Here is a 26,033-nt window from a genome sequence, read left to right as displayed (position 1 = left end):
CAGACTAACAGAGAAAAACGTAATTTTTTTTTTTTTTTTTATTACGAGATAGCCATACCATTAAACGGGGTAGGATCAATATAAAAGGACCAGTACAATAAGTAAACTAAATTACGCCCGACAGTATTTTCCTTTGAAATGAGAAAGGGTTTAAAACTTTTCAAACTAACCGACAGAGAAAAACACTAGGTTTGTGTGTGTGCGTTTTTTTTTTTCTTCACGAGATCGCCATGAGATTAAACGGGATCAGCGCCCAGTGGCATGGTCGGCTTGGTGCTGGCCTGCCACCTCGGTGTCCGCGAGTGCGATTCTCGGGCATTCCGTGGAGGCGTCAGATATGTGTATTTCTGGTGATAGAAGTTCACTCTCGACGTGGTTCGGAAGTCACGTATAGCCGTTGGTCCCGTTGCTGAATAAACCAATGGTTCCATGCTACGTAAAAATACCATACAAACAAACAATTAAATGGGATCGGATAACTGTAAAAGGACCAATGTGATAAATTAACTGTAAATGACACACAATGAGAAAAGAAAAAGGGCAAGAAAAGATCTGGTAAGTACAATAAACAAGAGGGACAGAAATGATCACCAAGACATTTCAAACGGCCTCCCTTGAGATCTTGTCTGTTGTTGTCACCCCTCGCTGTAACACGAGCTCTCCCTGGAGGGGCCTCCTCACCCACTGGGAGGCTGTGGAATGCCAATATGTACGAAGGGGAGAAAGCTTTTCCAGTTGGAAAAATCATGGAAACAGCGGATAACACGGAACTGAGACAAAAATGAAAAAGATTGCGTACCCGGACATCATTTGCATATTTCTAGTAGTTGCACGAGAAAGCGCAGATAAAGAATAGATAGAGACAATAAAAGAGAATTACATAACGCAAGTGAAAATTTTACGTTCCTCCATTCATTCACTTGAATACAGAGCTCTCTCTCTCTCTCTCTCTCTCTCTCTCTCTCAGCAGAACACTTTCAAGTGTATAAATCCAATCTGCATAAACATGCCAAAAATACAAAAAAGTCTGTTTTGGAAACATAGTAGTGGAAGCGATTGTCTCATTCACTCTTTAATTGGATTATTAAATTTAATCTGGATCAAATCTGTTACAACTAAAATTTTGAGATTGTTTCTTCTCCGTAGGGGGATAATGCCGTCAGTGCATCTCATGTGGCGCACTGTAGGCATTACTTTGCAGCGTGCCTTCGGCCTCACGCTGCAACTCGTTTCATTCCTTTTACTGTACCTCCGTTCATGTTCTCTTTCATCTTACTTTCCACCCTCTCGTAGTTGTCTCACAGTGCAACTGTTTGAGGTTTTCCTCTTGTTACACATTTTAAACCTTTTTTACTGCAGTTTCCATTTCAGCGCCGAATGACCTCATAGGTCCCAGCACTTGGCCTTTGGCTTAAATTCTTTATTCTATTCTATTATATTATATTCTGTTCTGTTCTGTTGCCTCCTAGTACTTTAACTTTCATTTCAAAACAATGAAGACCTGGAAAAGCTGTCAGGAAAATCTTTTAGGAATGATTCCCGTTCGCATAAGTTTTAGCTCAACTTTTCAATGCCAGGGCTCATATTTGCATGCGTCCCTCAAGTTATTTGTCGGAAAATGGACCCGAGATCCCAGCTCTCTGATCCAGAGATTTGCAGAACTTCTTGAATTTTGCATTGGGTGTTCTTGAATATATAGTTGGCGTGAGTTGCAGCAATTTTTGAAGGAAAGGTTTAATTAAGTCTCAGTCAAGCACACATGCAGTTGGTTCGTGCATCAGTTTCGTAAGGAATTGTATTGCTCAGAAATCTGTATTATTGTCATGATCTCATTTACAGCAATAGTGTTATATTGTCTTCATATTGACATCAAATATTGATCGTCACGTCATAATAATCATGAACACAACGCTTATGAGTCGGTATGTATACATGGTAGCAGACAAAGAAGCTTGCTCCCATAGGTGGTTAGTGTCGTCAGTGTACCTCACCGAGCGCACCGTAGGCATTACTTGAGGTTCTCTGCAGCGTCCCTTCGGCCCCTAGCTGCAGCCTCTTTCGTTCCTTTTACTGTACCTCCTTTCATATTAACTTTCTTCCATCTTACTCTCCATCCTCTCCTAACATTTGATTCAAAGTGCAACTGCTTTGAGGTTTTCCTCCTGTTACACCTTTCAAACTTTGACTGTCAATTTCCGTTTCAGCGCTGAATGACCTCATAGGTCCCAGCGCGTGGCCTTTGGCGTAAATTCTATATTCAATTCAGTTCATTTTATTCTAGAGTGGAATTAATATCTAAGATAAACGTGTGTGATACAAAATATTATTTAATATTTAATATCGGTTGAATGTGCACATCGCTCTTCAGTTTTTATTGGGGACCATTCAGAATGTTACTGTATCTATCTATCTATCTATCTATATATATATATATATATGTATATATTATGATTTGTGTATATTTATTCAGAATGTAACTTTATTTATTATATTATTATATATATATATATATGATATATGTATATATATACATATATGTATATATAGTAATGATTTGTGTATATTTATTCAGAATGTAACTTTATTATTTATATTATATATATGTATATATATATATATATTAAAAATTTATCACGTTCCATATTTTCGTGATTCAGTTATACACGCAAACGCGCGCACACACACACGTACGCACACACTCTCTCTCTCACACACACACAGTATATATATATATATATATATATATATATATATATATATATATATATATATATGTATATATATATACTATGTTAATATATATGCATGCGTGGGCTCTCGCTCGTTGCTAAGCAAATGTGAGTCCAGGGAAATTATGTATTTTAATGTTAGCATGTAATCCACGTTTCCAAAGACAGCAGGTGATGCAGATTCTCATTATCCAGTGTTTTATGTATGGTGTGGCTTACTTCTCGTCATCTGTTGTTACTATTTCATAAACGATGACGACTTTCTTGGAGAATACGTAGCATTTCAAATCTTAAGAAATCATCCGGGCACCGGGTCAAATTCAGACCCTAGTGAGTCACAATAGCGGGTGACCGAGAGGAAACATAGTAAATACTTCATTAGGGTACAGCGAACGCTTTGTATCATCATCATCATCATCATCAGCGGATAGATAGCCAGTGGATCTGACGTCCCCGAGGGGAAGCAATTTGATTAATTGAATGCCAACATGACAGTGATCGCTATGTCAATATGTTTGGTAGGTTCATCCCCGCCAGGCTTACCGCACAGAGAGCTCTGGAAACCGATTATGTTAAAAGCGTCCTGCTCCGTCCCACCAAGTCAATGTATTTGCCATTTCGTGTTATTAGATTCCAGTGTATGGGCGTTGTAATGGATATGAAGTATAGTAAGGGGGTTTTCATTCGTTTCTGTATTTTCTTTTATTTGTTTAGTGGCAGTTGTGAATTGTCAGGTTCTAGTGTATCGAGTTGAAATGTTACTAAGTCTTGATGTAATTTATTAATTTGTTTTTTGTTTGATACCTTTTTTGTTTGGGCCTTCAGGCATGTGTATTTTAGCTTAGTCCCTTATGACCAGTATAGTAGATTGGCAGTTAAAATGGATTTATTTATTTTGTTATTTTACTATAACGTGAATTTCACTGGAAAAATGTATAATTTTACCTGAACAGAACTTATCTTTTCTGTTGACTGTTCTGATCATTTTTCTTTCTATAATGAAAAAATATTTCCAATGCACATATTCACCTTAGTTGACCCTGCATTCAAACTCTCCTGTTGGTTAGACACTAAATAACAACGTAGAATTATCCCAAATGTATTTCTAGCAGTTCAAAGACTCATAAAGAACCTTTTGTATTCAGTACAAGCTGTATCGCTTAACGTATTTCTTCTGAAGTGAATGGGAGTGGCATTAATAGTTTTGTCACCTTCAAAATCAGTACTGTTAATGCTCTGTGATCGCAGTAGTATATACATGAAATAAAAGTGCAACTTGTATTTCGCAGCAAGAACAACACTGATCACCAGCAACTCTGTTGTGCGGTTAATTAATGGAAATCTGAACACGTAAGATAATGGAATTCGATCGGATAAGCCTTTTTGAATAATTAGTTTTTTTTCTTTTTTATTGCGTTCTGGTAAAAACCAATATATATTCCTAGACTAGTAAACGAAGTCCAATAATTTCAGAATAATGAAAAAGCAACTTCCGAGTTCGACGTAACTTTGGGTTTGTCTTCACAACGGAAACCAATTGAAGCCAAAACGTTTTGCCTTTATCTCGAGGGAAAAAAAAAAAGTCATTCAATTATAATTGTTTTGGGATTCCGTAAATGTATTAACACTAAAAGGAGCATCCCTAAATCAAGTGGATAGAGGTTCACTTCTAATTCACTTCCAAGAGTCATACTACGTCCTTAAATTCTTGAATCGTGGAGCGTGTCATTCCTAGTTTTAACATTCCCAAGAGATACTTCTTTATACCTGATTTCCCAAGTCTCTTCCATTTCTTTACGCAAATTGTATTGACGATATAAGTGTCCTAACATCATTGACGTTCTGCGAAAAATTATGACGAAACGAAATGAAAAACTTCACATGTCTTATTTGATCTTAACTAGAAATTACGGCCAAATGGGGCAAAGGGCGAGCATCGAATAACCTCCTTCCTTCCGGGATATGAGTCGTCGTCATTTGTCATGAAATTCAATTTGGGGAAATAGATGGGACACGACCAAATTTTTTTGGAGGAGTGACACTTTCGTTGAGAAATGGGGGACGTCCCTTCTCTCTCGGGTACCTACCTATTCCTCAGTGTCTCCATCGATAGCGATCCTGTAGTTTGATGTTATCTGTCGGTTATTCCCTCTTTTTCATAAAAGATTTGTTTTGCGTCTTCTAATACATGGAAGACGAGCTTTTCCATACGTGTAATTTCAGTTGTCAATCATTTCTACATGCCAGTAAGATCCGGAGAGCAACAGAAGACAAAAGGCGGGGCCAAATTTAAAAAAATAAAAAATAAAGGTCAACTGTACTTTAAGGTATAGCGGGAGAATTTAGCTCCATATAAAATGAGAAATATCGAAGATGGTTTATAATAATAATAATAATAATAATAATAATAATAATAATAATAATAATAATAATAATAATAGTGTACTTGGGAAGCGGACCCTCTCTCAGGCATAATTTATTAAAGGTAAGGGCTACTTCAGCAGCGTTACACTTGTAGAGATTTTTCTGTATTATCCGAATAGCAGCTTTTTCCGTGCTACTTAAACAGGCTAGCAGAGCGCATATAGAGGTTATGATCAAGTACAGGGTCAAAATTGGTGTATATATCTGAATTTTACAGATAAACTATGATATCATATTATTATTATTATTGTTATTATTATATAATGGGATGAGTCAAAACCTAATTAGAGGGTTCAGAAACCAGTTTGAGAAAAATGATTAGATACGTCGCACATGAAGAAATAACAAGTTGGAAATATAAGCTGCAAAGAAGATAAGCAATTGTACAGCGATTAATGCAAGGTCCAAAAAATTGGAAAAAAATAAAATAAAGTAAATCAACCTCTGTCATCGGGCAACAGTGAATATTTCATTAGCACTCTTGACATAATGAGATGTATCAGAATTCATCCGCTTACGCAGGATATCATGGAATATTAATTCACGCGCCGTTGCCAGATGCGAGTTTTGTCAATATATACGGAACTGGGTTTACTGGCAATTTGCGTAATACCTCACCTTTAGGAGATGATTTACGTTATTTGGTGGGTCTGAATCATGGTTTCATTTAGATTTTCTTTGCGTGCATGCAGAGAGAGAGAGAGAGAGAGAGAGAGAGAGAGAGAGAGAGAGAGAGAGAGAGATTCGCAGTATGACCTTCGACGATTTCGTGTCCTTTCTGCTATGGAGATGGGAGAGTGACAACCTCCTTACATGGGACCCAACTTGGAGAGATACAATGATGTGATACTTTGATCAAATCCTTATCAAGGTAAATTGTTAAATTTATTACCAAAACTGCGATTAAAACATGTTATTGCTATAATTATTAACGGCTTTTTCCATCTGAAATGCTGGGGGTTTTGGGGGCGTTGATTCTTGAATTACTGATATCTGTAAAATGTAATAATCTTCTTGTGATGTATATGTGTATATACTATATATATATATATATATATATATATATATATAATATTATATATATATATATATATATACATACATATACATATACACTCCACACACACACACACACACACATATATATATATATATATATATATATATATATATATATATATATATATATAATCAGTCGCACATCATGTCCATTTTCAGAAGAGAAAAAAAATCCTCAATAAAGGATGCTAAAAATGGTTGCCAGGTTGCCAATAAGCTATGGCGCGTTAGATAGTTTGAAAAATTTCCCGCCAGTTTCATTTTCCCCTTTGCTATCCACAGTGGTCCTTTTTTTTTTTTTTTTTTTTCTAAATCAGCTGCAACGTTAATCTGAAATGCCTTAAGATTCCTTTACAGTGGGGCGCGTTCACCTTGTATTCCCCGCAAGCGTTCATGGGACTTTTTTTTTTTTTTTTTTTTTTTTTTTGTTTTTTTTTTTTTTTTTTTTTTTTTTTTGTTTTGTTAGAAACGTCGAAACAACACGGACAGACAACTCCAAATGAAATCACAAAATGGAACGGCTTTCGCGCGTTTTTTTTCTTTCTTTCGCGCGCTTTTTTTTTCTTTTTTATCTAGAATCTAACAACAACGATAAAGGCACCGACACATTCTCTTCATGGAGGATGATGATTGAAGAATCCCTTTGACAATGAAACAATATCACTTGCCTATACAAGCCACTGGTCGATAACGGACTCTGCCGATTACCATGCACGAACGTGATTCGGCTCAATATTTATACGACATATGCAGCTCATTAATGTTACTTTTTTTTATATAGAATTCGCATACGTGTGTGTGTGATGAGGAATATTAACATGATACTCGTGTAATAAAATAACAAGCATCTCTTATTAAGCTAAATAGTGAGTGTTTCATCTCATTTTCTCTCTATTATTTGTTGCAAAATTGTCAGAAAAACAGGGAATTCCAATGAGTACATTAATTTTGTGAATGAATGAACCAATATACTATTAACTAGTTGATTAAATCTCCAACGTCTCGAGGTTGAATTTCATTACGATAAATGTTAATATTTTTTTTCCACCGTTTCGGACGAAGACCAGAGATGAAGGATTAATAAATGTATATATATATTTTTTTTGCATGAATCGGAATGAACCTTTTGATATTACCACCTTTGATGCCTGTCATAATCTCAGATGTAATCGAGTTACTGCGATGGCTTCGTTTTAGTTAATCATAACAGATTGAGCTCTTTTAATCAGTGGAATTATTGCAACGTCTTTCCTATTACTTACTAATTCAGTTTGATGTCATTCCACTATCAAGAACAGAGATTTTATATTAACATTACAAAGAATTCGAAAATAACTCCATTTTACGGGCTTTCATGGCATTTATTAAAAAATATATATCTCTCTCTCTCTCTCTCTCTCTCTCTCTCTCTCTCTCTCTCTCTCTCTCTCTCTCTCTCTCTCTCAGAAAAGCAGTTGCTATGCTGACAATTGTCATTTAATACATGTACTGGAAAATAAAAAAATAAAAAAAACGTGTTGCAACTAAAAACACATTTCTTCGCCAGTATTGCATCACCTTTGAAATAAATTGCCATTATATTAAATGAGCAAATTTACTTTGATAAATAAACTAATGAACATCAAGCTTTTCTTTGAACTGGCAGTGTGATTTTCCGGTTTTAATGAGAATTGTACCTTCTGGTAATGAAAGTCTGACACGGTGAAGCAAAAGTAGTTATTATTATTATTATTTTTTTTATTTATTTTTTATTTTTTTTTTTGCTCTATCACAGTCCTCCAATTCGACTGGGTGGTATTTATAGTGTGGGGTTCCGGGTTGTTTGCATCCTGCCTCCTTAGGAGTCCATCACTTTTCTTACTATGTGTGCCGTTTCTAGGATCACACTCTTCTGCATGAGGCCCGGAGCTACTTCAGCCTCTAGTTTTTCCAGATTCCTTTTCAGGGATCTTGGGATCGTGCCTGCACAGTGCTCCTATGATTATGGGTACGATTTCCACTGGCATATCCCATATCCTTCTTATTTCTATTTTCAGATCTTGATACTTATCCATTTTTTTTCCCTCTCTTTCTCTTCAACTCTGGTGTCCCATGGTATTGCGACATCAATGAGTGATACTTTCTTCTTGACTTTGTCAATCAACGTCACGTCTGGTCTGTTTGCACGATCACCCTATCCGTTCTGATACCATAGTCCCAGAGGATCTTTGCCTGATCGCTTTCTATCACTCCTTCAGGTTGGTGCTCGTACCACTTATTACTGCAAGGTAGCTGATGTTTCTTGCACAGGCTCCAGTGGAGGGCTTTTGCCACTGAATCATGCCTCATTTTGTACTGGTTCTGTGCAAGTGCCGGGCATTCACTTGCTATGTGGTTTATGGTTTCATTTTTCGTATTGCACTTCCTACATATGGGTGAGATGTTATTTCCGTCTATCATACTCTTTGAACATATCTGGTTCTTAGGGCCTGATCTTGTGCCGCTGTTACATATTCCTTCAGTTTCCTTCTTTAGCTCTCCCCTCTGTAGCCATTGCCAATTGTCATCGCTGGCTAGTTCTTTAGTCTGTCTCATGTATTGTCCGTGCATTGGTTTGTTGTGCCAGTCCTCTGTTCTTTCTGTCCTTTCTCCTGTCTCTGTATATTTCTGGGTCTTCGTCTACTTTTATTAGTCTTCTTCCCATGCACTCTTCAGCCACTCGTCTTCACTGGTTTTCAGATATTGCCCCAGTGCTCTGTTCTCGATGTTGACGCAGTCCTCTATACTTAGTAGTCCTCTCCCTCCTTCCTTTCGTGTTATGTATAGTCTGACCGTATTTGCTCTTGGGTGTAGTGCTTTGTGTATTGTCATTTGTTTCCTGTTTTTCTGATCTATGCTGCGGAGTTCTGCCTTCGTCCATTCCACTATTCCTGCGCTGTATCTGATTACTGGCACTGCCCATGTGTTTATGGCTTTTATCATAGTTTCTGGCGTTGAGTTTTGACTTGAGTATCGCCTTGAGTCTCTGCATATATTCTTTCCTGATCGTGTCCTTCATCTCTTGGTGGTTTATATCTCCTCCTTCCATTATTCCCAGGTATTTGTATCCTGTCTCATCTATGTGTTTGATGTTGCTCCCATCTGGTAGCTTTATCCCTTCAGTTCTCGTTACTTTGCCTTTGTTTTTGTATGTTGACTAAGGCGCATTTTCTATTCCAAACTCCATCCTGATGTCCCCAGATACAATCCTTACAGTCTGGATTAGGGTATCTATTTCCTTGATGCTCTTACCATACAGCTTGATGTCGTCCATGAACATCAGATGGTTGATTTTGTTGCCTCTTTTCTTGAGTTGGTACCCGGCATCCATCTTCTGTAGTACTATTATTTTATTATTATTATTATTATTATTATTATTATTATTATTATTATTATTAATTATTATTATTATTATTTAATTATTATTATTATATCGTAAATGTTATAGGGCCGAAGAACCTGTTCGCATTCAGCACAGGTCTCATGGACCGGGGAAAATGGAATTAGACAGAAACAAAATTGGGGTTAACCCCAAAACAAACGATGGACGCAGTGGACATAGACTAAGTTATTTTTTTATCAAGCTTAGGCAAACAAGACCTATAAACAGCCATTCACTTAAGAGAGATATCGTAAGCCTGGAAGTTCGCGAACAATTCTAAGCACTCTCCAGACACCGCTAACTGGGTCGGGCCATGACACCCGTAACTGAATCGGGGGCTGGATTAGCTCTTGCCGAAATGTATGCAGAGAGTCGACCTCCGGATTAGAGACGCCTGTTGGGAACAGCGCTCGGAATAACAGGGCTCATTACGGAAGTCGAGGAGAGGCTTCGTGGAGGGTCACGTCGAGGACTCGAGACATTTTCGAAGTTGTACAACGTTTTGCGAGACCTGCTTCTGCATACGACATTTGCAAGATCGTCGACCTGTGGGTTTCGTGATTGGTCGATGTTGCGGACGTGGGACGTGAAGTCTCTCTCTCTCTCTCTCTCTCTCTCTCTCTCTCTCTCTCTCTCTCTCTCTTTTCAAAATGGCCGACTCATCGACTGTGGGTTTTGCGGTTGGTCGGTGTTACGGACGTGAACTCTCTCTCTCTCTCTCTCTCTCTCTCTCTCTCTCTCTCTCTCTCTCTCTCTCTCTAACATGCCCCATTTTGTACAATTTCTACATATTACTAAATCTCCGTGAAAATGCTGGTTCATCTTAAGAATGAGTGGCTTCCTTACTAAAAGATGGAATGGAATTGAATGGAATATCATATTTAGGCCAAGGACCAAGTGCTGGAGTCTATGAGGCCATTCAGTGCTGAGAGTTAAAAAGTTTTGAAAGGCGTGACAGGAGGAAAACCTCAAAGCAGTGGCACTATAAGACAATTCTTAGAAGAGCGTGGAAAGTAAGATGGATGAAATAGAATATGAATGGAAGTACAGTAAAAAGAATGAAATTGGGTGCAACTAGAGGTCCACGGAACGCTGCAAAGGGCCTTAAGTAGGGCTTACAGTGCCCCGTTTGAGGGACACTGACGGCACTAACCCCTTACGGAAAAGAACTGAGAGATGGAAAGGCAGTTACTCCTACAATTCATCCTGAAGACACAAAACGTGGGCGAAAACCCATCCATATAATAATTGCATCGCTCCATCTTGCAAAAACGAGCACGTATACAATGGGAGGTTGTTCAATGTAAACAGATGTTAATCAATTTTACTTCGTAGGGACGATGCCTGCGATGATTTTGGCAAACAACCCTTCTTAAACGGATCCTGTAAACCTTTTATCTTGTTTGCACAGCGTCTCGTTAAGCATTCTCTGTTCACAAAAGTAGAAGGTCCTGGCTGTGTAGATTACGGGACCTTGATAAATGGCGCCATTTAGAATATTTATTATTAGACTTTTGCGCCTGCAGAGGCACCGAGAAGCGTTCCTCGAAAGTTGAACATTCCTCATGAAAGACCGCAAAACATTTTGGACAGTGGAGTCTGATCGAAATCCATTATCTTATGTCTTCATAAATCCATTATCTTGTGTCTTCTGATTCCCGTTAATTAACCTCACAAACAAAGTTGCTGGTGATCAGTGTTGTTCTTGCTGCAAAATACAAATTGCACTTTTACTTCATGTATATACTACTGCAATCACAACTGACGCATTGCCAGTACTGATTTTGAAGGCAACAAAACTATTAATGCCACTCCCAATCACTTCGGAGGAAATACGTTAAGCGCTACAGTTTGCACTGAATACAAAAGGTTCTTTATGAGTCTTTGAACTGTAACAAATACATTTGGTATAAATCTACGTTGTCATTTAGTCTCTAACCAACAGGAGCGTTTGAATGCAGGGTCAACTAAGGTGAATATCGCTTCTCGGCCTTTATAGGAAGAAGAATGATCAGACCAGTCGACAGAAAAGTTTAGTTCTGTTCAGGCAAAATTCTAATGAACTGGAAGCCTAGATAGATTCTCTCATAGTTCAGTATCAGTTATTTTTCTTTTCCCTCACTTCGACATAAACTTCTGTTTCTAACTCACCCGGACAATTGATTCAGTTCTATCCCACCAACCCTAGACCTTGGGGTAATTCTGTTTCGTTTCCTTAGTCGGGCTCAACAAGTTTTTTTTTTTTTTAAGTATTTCGTGCTTTATTCTCATGTCACAGAAAATTACATGCATGCAAAATGTTTATGTGTAAAGATACACAGCACCTTACTTTATCTGCTGACATACAGTATCAATCAATATAAAACTCCTCACTCTCTCTCTCTCTCTCTCTCGTAATCTATCTTTCTCTCAATCCAGGCTAGAAACATCACCTTAAGACTACCGTTAACGTTACCCAAACTCTCTCTCTCTCTCTCTCTCTCTCTCTCTCTCTCTCTCTCTCTCTCTCTCCAGAATGAAAGTATTATGCAAATGTGTCAGACCCCTGCGCTTATATTGCCAAAACTTCCATCTGCCACCAGTGAATGCATTAATATTTGATTAAATAATATGAAAAGTGCTGGAAATTGATGCACCGTCTAGTGTTACATTTTGCATATAGTTTTCCGGTGTTCAAAGACAACGGTTAATTTTCATTATGGATCTAAACTGCGTTTAAAACTCCGTAACACTCTCGTTAAAATGAATTTTTTGTGGGGTGGCGGGTGGAGGGCGGAGTCCCCCGGGTTGTTCCATAAACACACGCGCACATTAAATGAAAAGTTTGTAACAACTGAACTTTAATTTTGGCCTCTGTTATATCAGCTGATTTCTTTAAATATGTTATTCTGTGAATGAAACACCCGTTTCACCTACAACTTAATACCGGCACTAACCGACTAATGGAAACAATGAAGATTAAAAGCAGCTGTATATTGATTCCATACTGTGTTTTTTATTCGCTACGCCTATCATACGAAATTGTATTATGACGGGTTTTACACCTCGTTGCCAGAAGATGATATCTAGGATATTCACAACGTATCCTTATCATTAAAATACAAGTCAAATGCAAAAGGTATCTGAAAGCCTCTGCTCTTTATATGTTGTACGGAGAATAAGAATGATAAGATTTATGGCAAAGACCAAGCGCTGGAACCTTTGAGGTCATTCAACGCCGAAAGGAAAATCGAGAATAAAGGAGGTGTGAAAGATGCAGTTGCACCATGAAAAATTGTTAAAAGAGAGTGGAAAGAAAGATGGAAAAAAAGAGAATATGGACGGAGGTACGGTAAAAGGAACGAAATGGGTTGCAGTAGGGGCCGAAGGGACGCTGTAAAGAACCTTATGTACACCGCATGAGGTGAACTGACGGCACTACTCCCCTACAGGGTTTGTGTGGTGTACATAACACAACTATAATTGACAAAGTTAACTCATCTCGAAAAGTTACAAAAAGGAAAAGGGGACGACGAGATATATCCAACGTCTCCCTTGGGTATGTAATCATTTACGACGTGAAATATATTCCGTTTGACAAACGAGAGATATATTGAGATCGATGGCAGGAAACGCTTGGGCGAGACCCGACAGCAGCCATAAATTCACGTTCACAGACCTGAGTGACATCATGCAAGCAGCGAGTTCATCCAAGTATTTTCTTAGTCCGATATTCTTATCGAGCGCCAATACCAACAAGAACTGCTCGAAGTTCATATCCATCCATGTCGTTTATCGCGTGCTTGCGTATATTTCATGACCCCTGACACTATGGTAGATTCACATCAGCCGTGGATATGATGCCTAGGCCAGTCATTTACGACGCTCCTGATTGGCTGTTGATAAGCCAATCACGGGGCTGGAAACTTTCAGTCTCTCGCGAGAGTTCACATAGGTAGGATGTATGTTCCACCTCTCCTGAGGGAAGACATATCCCTCAGAAGAGGTGGAACATCTTGCCTATGTGAACTCTCGCGAGAGACTGAGAGTTTCCAGTACCGTGATTGGCTTATCAACAGCCAATCAGGAGCGTCGTAAGGGACTGGCCTAGTCCTCAGATGCACGGTTGATGTGAATCTACTATAGGATGGTCATAAGAACTTTTTAATTTTCCTGGTGCCAATTGCAAGCGCTGCGTACAATCCCTTGCAACAAACAGTCTTCGAGATTTAAGTATTTCGGTCCCAGTCCCAAAGAATGGGAGAGACCACATAAAGCACTTATCATGCCATGAATGCGTGAATAGGAATAGTAAAGAAAAATAATACTAGTTAAAGAGAATAACGATAAATTATAGCAACGTCTTTTCAACTGAGATAAGGAGAACAAAAGTCTTTACTTTGTATATTCAATGTACTATAGGGCCTTGAGCTGAAATGAAACTATTATTATTTTTTTTTTCTCTCTCTCTATCACAGTCCTCCAATTCGACTGGGTGGTATTTATAGTGTGGGGTTCCGGGTTGCATCCTGCCTCCTTAGGAGTCCATCACTTTTCTTACTATGTGTGCCGTTTCTAGGATCACACTCTTCTGCATGAGTCCTGGAGCTACTTCAGCGTCTAGTTTTTCTAGATTCCTTTTCAAGGATCTTGGGATCGTGCCTAGTGCTCCTATGATTATGGGTACGATTTCCACTGGCATATCCCATATCCTTCTTATTTCTATTTTCAGATCTTGATACTTATCCATTTTTTTCCCTCTCTTTCTCTTCAACTCTGGTGTCCCATGGTATTGCGACATCAATGAGTGATACTTTCTTCTTGACTTTGTCAATCAACGTCACGTCTGGTCTGTTTGCACGTATCACCCTATCCGTTCTGATACCATAGTCCCAGAGGATCTTTGCGTGATCGTTTTCTATCACTCCCTCAGGTTGGTGCTCGTACCACTTATTATTATTATTATTATTATTATTATTATTATTATTATTATTATTATTATTATTATTATTATTATTATTATTATTATTATTAACTTGATCAAAATAGTACAGTAATGTAGGACTCTAAAGCAATAATAAACGATAATGATAAAGATGGTGTTACTGGAAGAACGAATGTAATCTTTTTCACTTAAAAAAAAAAACTATCCCTCAGAAAACATTTTGAAGGCACCAACCATTTCCGTACATTAAAAAAACTAATCCCTTATCAGATTTTTGAGACCTCGTATGACGCATTTGAAAGCGTTAAGACCGACAATTCTCTTAGAGGGATTTTAAAAGTGAATAATTGAAATCGTAGGAGGTTGCAAACTTGAAAAGCCAAAGTTTCCTATCCACCCCAAACTCCCAACATTACTGGAAAATAATTATTCAGCAGATAATTAGGGAAACTGGTCAAACGTTTTCTCTTACAGCTTCGCGCCCAGGAAATTCAATTAGCGCTACCCCTTGCAATGGATTTTTTATACATTAATGTATATTTAAATTTCAGCCAGGACACTTTAGTTAGGTTACTGTGCATGGCTGTTTCAGATACCCAAATCTTCAATTGCAGTGGAGTGGTACCGACATTCAAATGAATGAAGAGTTTAGCCCTTTTCTTAGGGTTGCATATATGTGTGCGTTTTTTTTAAACAAAACAAAAATAAGGAGTATCTGCAAAGTTGATAGTTCACTCATAGAACAAACTTTAATATGAACACATTGCCTTTTGGAAGCCTTTGGATGTCAGGTCAGTGTTGGCTTGTTTCATATGAATGGGGTTCATCTTTTGAAAAAAAAAAAAAAAATAATAATAATAATAATATGAAGGTAGGAGACCCTCTCTCAAACATGTTTTGTTAAAGATGATGGCAGCATCAGTGGAATTGATTTTATATATGGTCTTTTCAATTCTTCTTATTATTCTCTTCTCATCAGGGCTGATATTTGCTAATAGCTGGCCGATGTTCATATCTCGGTGAAAGAAATGTTTTCTAAAAATAATAATTTATTGATATGATAACAAAAGTGGTTAACAAATCTTAGTCTAAGGGGTAACGGGCTAAGGGTTCGTAACGGAATTCCAACGTTTCCAACCGTATCATCGGTTCATTTTCAAGGAAAGGTGAGCTTGAACTGATTGGAATGGTTGTTGTTGTTGTTTAGGATTAAGCTGGCTTTATGCCAGCACGGGCTGTTGCTCATAGAGCAGCCCGTAGGTCATTTGAATTTTTTGGATGTGGAAAGGTGATTTTTAAGGATATGAGGTGAGCCTTTATTTATGATTCTATGGGTTATGCACGTGAAATGGTATGATTTGAAAAGGAAAGGAAAGGTGAACAGGCAAGGTTACAAACCCCTTTAAACCCTAAGGTACCCATTAGTAGGAGATAAAGATCGATAGTAGAGAGTCCTGGCGAGTCAGAGATAGCCAGTAAGGAAAACGAAAAATTTATAGTCGTAGAAAAACGGAAAAAAAAAAAGCACATTAATCTATGGAGTTCAAGTACCATATTTCACTTAACGACAATAGAATAAACAGCGCCGATCGTTAGTGATAGAGATTCGGCGAGAGAAAAACGAAATATTATAAGTTCTAGAGAAAGCAAAACAAAAGTAAACAACAGCTTAAGCGGTAGTTAGAGTGACAGTTGAAATATTCGGTCGTTAGACGTGAGGCGGCCGAAAAACGGAGGGGAAAGGAGGATTGTTTAGTAAAAGAAAAAGCAGTAATTAAGCTATAAACAGCACTTTTCTCGAAGGAGGTCATCTGGAACTGATCCCTAGGTCCAACAGAACGTGGACGAGCTCAGAGAACAGTTGATGATCGTTCTATTGCAGAATGGGTTTATTGCCTTCGAGGAGTTCTGAATCGAAATTCAGATTGGAGGAAATCATCTGGGAGGGAGATCTCAAAGTTGAGGGCTTCCTGGAAGATCTCTGTAAACAGTCGGTCGTTGTAGTATTGGTTGTCGAGTAGAACTCTGTGAATGAAGATTTTGAATTCGTCGTAGGTCATCAGGAGCTTGTGAATTCCTTGTTCTCCTACGAACCGGAATTCACTTCCAGAGGCGACTGATCTGAGTTTCGGTTTGCAGGTCTGGATTCCCATGTCTTGCTTAACTGGGAACTCCTCTGTTTGTGTTCCAGCTTCGGCATACAAAGCGGGAGCTTCTGTGATTGTCTCGACCTGCATATCTTCAACTGGTTGTTCTGGTTGTTCTGTTCTGAGTTTCCTGCTTCAACACGAGCAGGATTCGACGTCGTCGGCGATGCGAAGGCTGGGGGAATAACCTGATGGGTTGGGGGGATTGACTGAGGGGTTGAGGGAATATCCTTAGGGGTCGGGGGGGTTGGAAGGGGTTTGGGAATTGGAGGTTGGAGGGAAGGAAAGGATGAGGGGTTTGGGATATAATGACGAGGTTTGGGGTGTTCTGCAGGGGAAGGTTGAGGAGCTTGTGGTGGAGGTGGTCGGTTAGTTCTTGGATCGATACGTGGTTGACATGGTGGTCGTCTTGAGGGCGATGGTTGTCGTTCTCGAGGTCTTGCTGGCGGTGGGGAAATGCCCTTCATCCTCCAGATTTTTTCCAGTCTGACAGGGCACCCCTTGAACCATGCATGATGAGACTGATGGCAGTTTGGGCATCGGGCAACAGTGTGGCCTTTTGCCTTGAATTTGTTGAGGCAAACGTCGGTCTCATGCTTCTGGCTGCAGATTCCACAGACATGCTGAGCCGTGCACTCTCTCCTGTGATGCCCAAACCTCTGGCACTTGAAACACCTGAGAGGTTCGGGGATAAAGGGCCTTCGGTCTTATAGTTTCCGAGGATCCCAAGGCTGATGAAGTCTGGAATTTTGCCTCTAAACGTAGCTTCGACTTTTTGGGTTTCTTCTTCGGTTCCATCTCTGTTCTTCACTTTGCAACGTGAAGCAGTCAATACGCCTGGTACTTCGAGAATCCGTTCGATAGTCACATATTTCGGGGACTTTGCAAATCATTGCTTTCGTTGTCTTATCAGCTGGGTGGGGTCCAATAGGAGGCATAAGGGATCGTTTTTCAGGAGGTCTGCTGACTGTTTGTGTCCTTCCACGAAGAGCAGTGTGAGAGAGCTCTCTCACACTGCTCTTCGTGGAAGGACACGCACACTGAATTAGAACGTGTTGCCCAAGTTTTAATTACAACGGGTATTCCAACCGGGACATCACTAATTGCATTCGCAGAAACATCGATAAGTGGTATCAGCAGGAGCCTCGTCCCGCCGCCCTTGAAGACGTCACTCTCTTTTACAAGGGAGTATTTCATAAGAAATACAAAGAGGACGAGCGAGCCCTTCGTACCATCATAGAAAGGAACGTCTCCCCCACGGACCCTGCGAAACAAAAAGTGAAACTAATAATTTTACTACAAGAGCAAGAAGACCAGTGGCCTGATTATGAAAAACAACCATCCCCCCCGTGTTGCAGGACCCTCTCAAGAAAACTAACGTTGTCTACAGTACAATGCCCCTGTCCGGGAATCCCCCCGGCGGCTTACATTGGTATGACGACTATGCGATTTTCGAAGAGGATATCCTGCCACGCTCAGGAAGGCGCCATCCATAATCATGCCAAAAACGTCCACAATACCAGGATAACTAGGAATGACATTATTCCTAATATCAGAATTATCGATAAGGCAGCAGACCACCGTCGCCTCCGCCTCTTGGAGGCCCTACACATCGGGAAAGGAGAGACCCGAGCCTCAACACCACCCAAGAGACTTCACTCCTCCCGACGGTGGCACGAAGGCGCCGCCCGCCAGCACCATAGAGCCGATCGAACGGGCCAATCAGGTGCCCCCGTCTATCGGCAATGACCTTCCCAATACTAACGCTCCCCAGTCTCCAGCGTCCGCACGAGAAGAGCAGTGCGAGCTTCCACCTCTGCAAGACGGCTTGACTCAGGGACTTAATCCTCTGTTCAGCCAATGAAAATGCAGCGCCCATCAGACAGAGCACCTGGGACACAATAAATACCGCCGAACGACCCCATTTCAATCAGTTCAAGCTCACCTTTCCTTGAAAATGAACCCGATGATACGGTTGGAAACGTTGGAATTCCGTTACGCCCTTAGACTAAGATTTGTTAACCACTTTTGTTATCATATCAATAAATTATTATTTTTAGAAAACATTTCTTTCACCGAGATATGAACATCGGCCAGCTATTAGCAAATATCAGCCCTGATGAGAAGAGAATAATAAGAAGAATTGAAAAGACAATATATAAAAATCAATTCCACTGATGCTGCCATCATCTTTAACAAAACTAATAATAATTAAAATAATAATAATAAATAATAATAACAATAATAATAATAATAATATTTCTGTGTTTAAACAATTTATAAGCGTGCATACGTACCCAATTTGCTTTTTTTTTTTTCCTGAAAAAGTGTTCCTACTTTTAGATACTAAGTGATGAAAACAAGAGGCGGAAACATTTCCGAGTAATGCGAAATAACTGGACTCCAGCGGAATGATGGAATATACATAAGTCTCTCAGAGCATGCAATAAGCGATTGCTCAATCTCGTTCCCCGAGAAAACCGATGAGAAACAAATGAGAAACGTATATATGCCACATTCAGTTGAGGCAAACTCCAGAGTTGTTTCAATGCGCGAAGGACTTTATAGCTTACAGCCATATCAGGATGCCGACCAACAAAGGCTTGAGCAATGGAGTTGATGGGTTTATGAGACGGCTTTCAAAAGATTTTCGGTTGCAAAGACCATTTCCTGTATTCGGCAGATGCGCCTTTCGAATAACGAAGATTTTGTTAAAGGACGTGCTATCCAAATCTTTGCAGATATATATAGCTAATACATGCACGCGTATGTGTGAGTTGCAAAAAATGTATTTTAAGGACCACCTGAGATGTACTTCCTCCTACAACAGTCTTTCTATTTTTCGAGTTACTAGTAACCGCCATATCATAGAAGGTATATATATATATATATATATATAAATATATATATATATATATATATATATATATATATATATATATATATATAGATATAATACATAAATTAATATATATTATATATGTATATTATATATATATTATAATATAGTATATATACATTACATACATACATATAATATTTTATTATAATATAATAGATAATATATATATATATATATATAAACCTTCTAAGATATGGGCGGTTACCAGTACTCGGAAAATAGAACTGTTGTAGGAGGAAGTACATTTCAGGTGGTCCTTAAAATACATTTATTGCAACGTTTCAAAACACAAATGTTTCACTTTCAAGCTGTAAAGACATAAAACAATAAAATTAACATTAAAAGCGCTAAATTACAAATACAAGACATAATACATTATAAACAACATGATAAAAAAAATGATAAAAACTAGTTGTATAGCAGAACCAACCATCAAGAGAGAAAGGAAGGACTGAAGTCAGAAGGAACAAACCAGAAATGACAAAAGGCAACAGCTCACGTAAGGTAAAGAGTTGTCGAGGAAGACTGCTCAGAGTTCAATTGAGGGACAAGCTGTTTAATAAACAAGGACTCCAGAATTGCCAATAGTTTGCCATTCGGTGCCCGTCCCAATATTTCAACTGGTAACAAACTTGCTAATCCTGAATTTTCTAACATCAGACAACACGCCAATAAATGAAAACAGAACATACAATACAAAGATTTTGAAATATTGGGACGGGCACATGATATGTAATTTTACAAGTGCTTATTTTATTGCCAAATATGCGAGTGTTTCATCTCATTCTGCATTATTTATAAAAAAAAATACAGTGAATTCCAATTAGTACATTTGTGAATGATTTGTACCTATATACTATTAACTATAGTCGATTCATTTAAGGTAGATTCTTGCGCCTACGGGACGTTTGTTTGGCGGCCCTCTGATTGGCTGGTAGCGGGAGGCAGGCTGCTCGCTCAGTGGGTCATATTTTCGTTTGTAGCTTAGAAATCTAGCAATATGTTTACATTTCTTCATTTATCTCACGTTTTACAAAAGATAGGAAAGTTTTGGTCATACCAAAGGATTCGGTATTAAAATGTACAATTAAATAATCTTTTCCTGAAATCAATAAGTTAAAATACAAAGGAATTACAACGAGTAGAAGTGAAGGGAGAAACATTTCATTCTTTATACCTGTTTTTATTCATCATCGGATTTTGCATAATTCATGAGATCAAGATAAATAAAATCTTCTGTTATTAAACAATAAAAATCACCCTGAATACGGTGGTGCTTTCAGATTTTAGATGCGTGTAATATAAAGAGAAAATGAAGAATATGTCTTATTATGTTGCATTCGTGCTTGACTCGGTTTGACAATAGTGCCGAGACACATCGTTGGGTCTGGTCCTCTCAGCTAGAGCCGTTGGCGTGTTGGCAGTTGCCAATTGGCGATATGAGAAGTTTGCAGTTTCGAGGCTATGTATTCACCGAATTATTATGTCATTACATTTTTCTATAAATAAATTCATAGAATTCCTATTATGACTTTCGAACATTTTTACTCAAATATCATATATGTCCGTATTTCTGGACATATCTGATAAAAAAAAGTACAATCAATCCAGATGGATGCATCTGGTATTCAGTTTGAGGTGTAGGCTGGCCGCGGGCGGGCGGGATTCAGTCTAGGAATGAATTTGAAATCTACGGACCTACTTCGCCCCTCTCAGCTCACCCTTAGTTTTAATGAGGTTGGTTTCAACATATTGTTTCTAATTTTCTTATATGAATATATTTTCAAACGAAAGAGATATCAGAGACTTAATTGAGTGATATGAAATAATAATCTCAGTGGAGCAATAAACAGCAACGAAACTAAGCAAGATTTCTTTTTCTTTTCAAGCAGATGTCTCGAGATGACAGCACCATTCGTCGCACCGTTTCCAGATTTGCAAGTCAAGCTCGCAACATTATAATGAATGTTCATCGTTACTTCAGCTCACAGTGGGGAGCAGACTCAGGAAATGAAGTATTTGAGAAGACCGCCAAAGCTACAGGAGTGCCAACCAACACAGTGAAAAAAATCAAGCGACAGTCATCTGAGTGTGGTAACGTCCCCTTCGCTTCACCTGTATATCCCAGGAAGAGGATCCGAGTGAAGGACAAGGTGGATAGTTTTGAAAATGAGTTTATTCGGAAGGAGATTTTGTCTTTTTTACGAGAGAGGAGAGCTCCCAACGTTAGATGCCCTACTGGAAAAAGTGAAGGAAGACCCGGTAAAGTTTAATGGTGGAAGAACAACAATATGGAAAATTGTGAGAGGGCTTGGATTCCGGTACAAAAAAGAGACGAGTGGAAGAGCAATTTTAATGGAACGTGATGATATAGTGGCAGCGAGAACTGAATACCTACGGTTAATTGAAAAGAATAGGAATTGTAGTCCAACTGAACGTAAACCTGAAGTATTCCTGGATGAAACTTGGATAAACCAAAATGAATGTGTACGTCAGTGTTGGACAACGGGTGAAGGCGAAATAGGACCCAAACTTAAGACTGTAAGGGGTCAAGATTTATTGTGGTGCACGCGGGGAGTGAGAAGGGGTTTGTCAAAGATGCGCTATTGTTGTTTAGGTCAAAAAATGGTGCCAAAGGGGACTACCATGATTCCATGGACCATGAAAGGTTTTCAAAGTGGTTTAAGGAACAACTATGGCCTAATATAGAAGATAGATCTCTAATCATAATGGACAATGCTCCCTACCATAGCAAAATAGAAAATAAAGTGCCAACAACCAGCAACAGAAAAAGTGAAGTCATAGAGTGGCTTTCTTCTAATAACGTCACCCACGACCCATCAGCAACAAAGCCAAAATTGCTGCAGATTGCCAAGTGTCACAAAGAAAAACAGAGGTATGTGATAGATGAGATAGCCCGTGCAAATGGTCATGATGTGCTCAGACTGCCACCATATTATTGTCAGTTTAACCCCATAGAACTTATATGGGCTCAAATAAAGGGGGATATCAGAAAAAATAACTCTAATGCAAATCAATCTTTGAAAACTGTTGAGCAGCTTACGAGACTGGCGATAGACAAAGTTACAACAGAAGACTGGAAGAAATGTTTTCACCACGATAAGAAATTAGAAGATGATTATAGGAGGAAAGATGTTGCTAGAGATGCATATGTTTTGAAAGTTTTTGTTACTGACATTGGAGATGACGAAACTGACAGTGATGATATTGATATTAGGGAGGATGACATTGACAGTGATGATATATATCAATGATTTTCCATTATTTTTTTTTAAAGTTGAAGACCTAACAGTGTTTCTATAGTTTTCCATTTTTTAGATAGGCAATTTCATAACTACAGTATATCTATATGAGTTTCCTTTTTTTTTTTTTAATATTTAATGGCATAACAATGTACATATCTGTTCCTAAATTCTTTTTATTTGGTTTTAATAGAAAAGGGGATATCAATGTATCTTTATAATTTCCCATTTCTTTTTGTTCCAATAGGTAATGACATGACTATGTATATATGTATGATTTTCCTTTATTTTATTTTTTTTAAATTTTTTTTTATGATGACGTAAGAAAATTTGTAAATTTTAATTTCTTTTTGTTCATATCGATAGCCTAATGACATACCAATGTATGACTTTCTTTTGTTTATGACATAATATATCTGCACGAATTTCCATTTTATTTGTATAAAAAGATGATGATATAACAGTCTTCTGATTAGTCTCATTATCCTAACATGTATATATATATATATATATATATATATATATATATATATATAATATATATATATATATACAATTATGCAGGCTGTGGGAACGGTTACGGGAGCTATTCTAACTCAGGTATGAATTAAGTGATTCAAAAATAATCAACTACCTCAGGAGAAAACTAAGCAAATTTTCCTAAACATTGTTGTAGACATGTTGTCAAGTGTAACATGTATATAAAGGAGATAAACATTCTGGTGTAAAGAAGGTAACTCAAGCAATTCTGAAAAAGACAGTATATTATATTCGTTACATCGTCAACAAATTTTATGGTAAGAAATAAACATTTGTACTTTTGTTTATTGAGTGAACATATGAAAACCATAAGCTTTTGATGTTATTGGCCAGAGAAACAAGTTCTGTTATTTATCAGTGAGCCTCATAAAGCATCCACATTTCTCACTTAGACTAAATTGAAGCCAACACCCAGATGCATCCATCTGATTATTTACTTTTCTTTTATCAGATGTGTCCAGAAATAAATACGGACATATATGATATTTTAGTAAAAATGTTCGAAAGTCATAATGGGAATTCTATGCATTTATTTATAGAAAATGTAATGACATAATAATTCAAGTAAATACATAGTCTCGAAACTGCAAACTTCTCATATCGCCAATTGGCAACTGCCAACACGCCAACGGCTCTAGCTGAGAGGACTAGCCCCACGGTATCTTGCGTCCCTCGGCACTACTGTCAAACCGAGTCAAGCACGAATGCAACATAATAAGACATATTCTTCATTTTCTCTTTACATATTACACGCATCTAAAATCTGAAAGCACCACCGTATTCAGGGTGATTTTATTGTTTGAAAACACAAGATTTCATTTTATCTTGATCTCGTGAATTATGCAAATCCGATGATGAATAAAAACAGGTATAAAGAATGAAATGTTTCTCCCTTCACTTCTACTCATTGTAATTCCTTTGTATTTTAACTGATTGATTTTAGGGAAAGATTCATTAATTGTACATTTAATACTGAATCCTTTGGTATGACCAAAACTTTCCTATCTTTTGTAAAACGTGAGATAAATGAAGAAATGTAAACATATTGCTAGTTTTCTAAGCTACCAAACGAAAAAATATGACCCACTGAGCGAGCAGTCTGCCTCCCGCTACCAGCCAATCAGAGGCCGCCAAACAAACGTCTCGTAGGCGCAAGAATCTACCTTAAATGAATCGACTATAGCTGGTTAAATCTCCAGTGTACCGATCTGAAATTTCATTATCATAAATGTTGAATATTTTTCCACTGCTTCGGACGAAGACCAGAGATGAAGGTTTAATAAACTTTATTATTATTATTATTATTTTTTGTATCAAACGGAAATGATCCTTTTGATATTACCACATTTAATAACTAACATTAATCTCAGATGTAATCGAGGTATTGTGATGGCTTCGTTTTAGTTAATCCTAACAGATTGAGCTCTTTTAATTAGTTGAATTATAGCAGTGTTTTTCCTATTACTTACTAATTCAGTTTGATGTCAATCCACTATCAAGAACAGAGATGTTTTATATTAACATTGCAAAGAATTTTGAAAATAACTCCATTTCGGAGGTATTTTCTCTCTCTCTCTCTCCTCATCTCTCTCTCTCTCTCTCTCTCTCTCTCTCTCTCTCTCTCTCTCCTTTGTGTTTGTGTGTGTTTTAGTACTAGACGGTTTAGGCAAGGGTTTTAAGGGGAATTACAATGTTTATTGTACAACTTCCAATTTTATTTGCTAGTTACATAACAAGATTAATAGACGCGTCAGAAGCATACGTAATTCACTCTGCTTCTGTTGAATTTTGCAGAAGGCAATCGGCGCCGCTTTTCAAAGTATTTGGCAAAAAAGAAAACTTATTTGGATTTAGCTTAACCGGATAGTTGAGTTATATTCAAATAAGGATATATTTGCCAGATATTTTGAAAATATTTCGACTCTTGTATTTACTCTGATCTTCAGCAATCTGCTGGTATATGTGAACCGAGTGTTATACGCGGTAAGTGCAGATGGGTACTGTTGATTCCAGCGTGATTTTTTTTTCTTTCTTTTTAGTCAGTTCACTGACAATGAGGTGCGTTCAACACTCGCCTTATTGAGAATGAAATTTTTTTCCATAATTCACAAGTGATTTTATTTATTGCTGTTGGGTCCTTTTACCTACCGCTTTTTTTTCTAGCGAAAGCTGTGTGCTTGTTATATTATATATATGCATTGAGATATATGTAAATTGTCTTTATTTTTTATATCTTTTATTGCCTCAAATTTATGGTCTTAGCATTGCCAGCTAAAGCAAGCCACATACAGGAATTGCAGAAAGGTAACTTGTTTTAGAAGATAATACTTATGCTGTGGCTTGCTAACCAAAGAAATATTACGGAGTTGCGTTCACAGAACTACTGGCAGACATTTGCACGGACCAACTCATCTGCTTAATGGGGTTATTTGCCTTTGATCGAGTGCATATTAAAATACGAGCTCCGTTTCAATGAAGCGACGACAATAGCTCGTTCGCTATTCAATTCCAGCCATCAATATCGTTTTGCAGGAACGAGAAACATCTCTCCAATGTTTCGTCCTCTTCCTAAAGGTCATATGTTACGTCATTATGTCTAGATGTTGTCACGCGTTGTGACGTATGTCATAACATGCGTCATAACA

The sequence above is a fragment of the Macrobrachium nipponense genome, chromosome 34, assembly GCF_015104395.2.
Source record: "Macrobrachium nipponense isolate FS-2020 chromosome 34, ASM1510439v2, whole genome shotgun sequence".
Taxonomy (NCBI): Eukaryota; Metazoa; Arthropoda; class Malacostraca; order Decapoda; family Palaemonidae; genus Macrobrachium; species Macrobrachium nipponense.
This window is presented reverse-complemented; position numbering follows the sequence as displayed.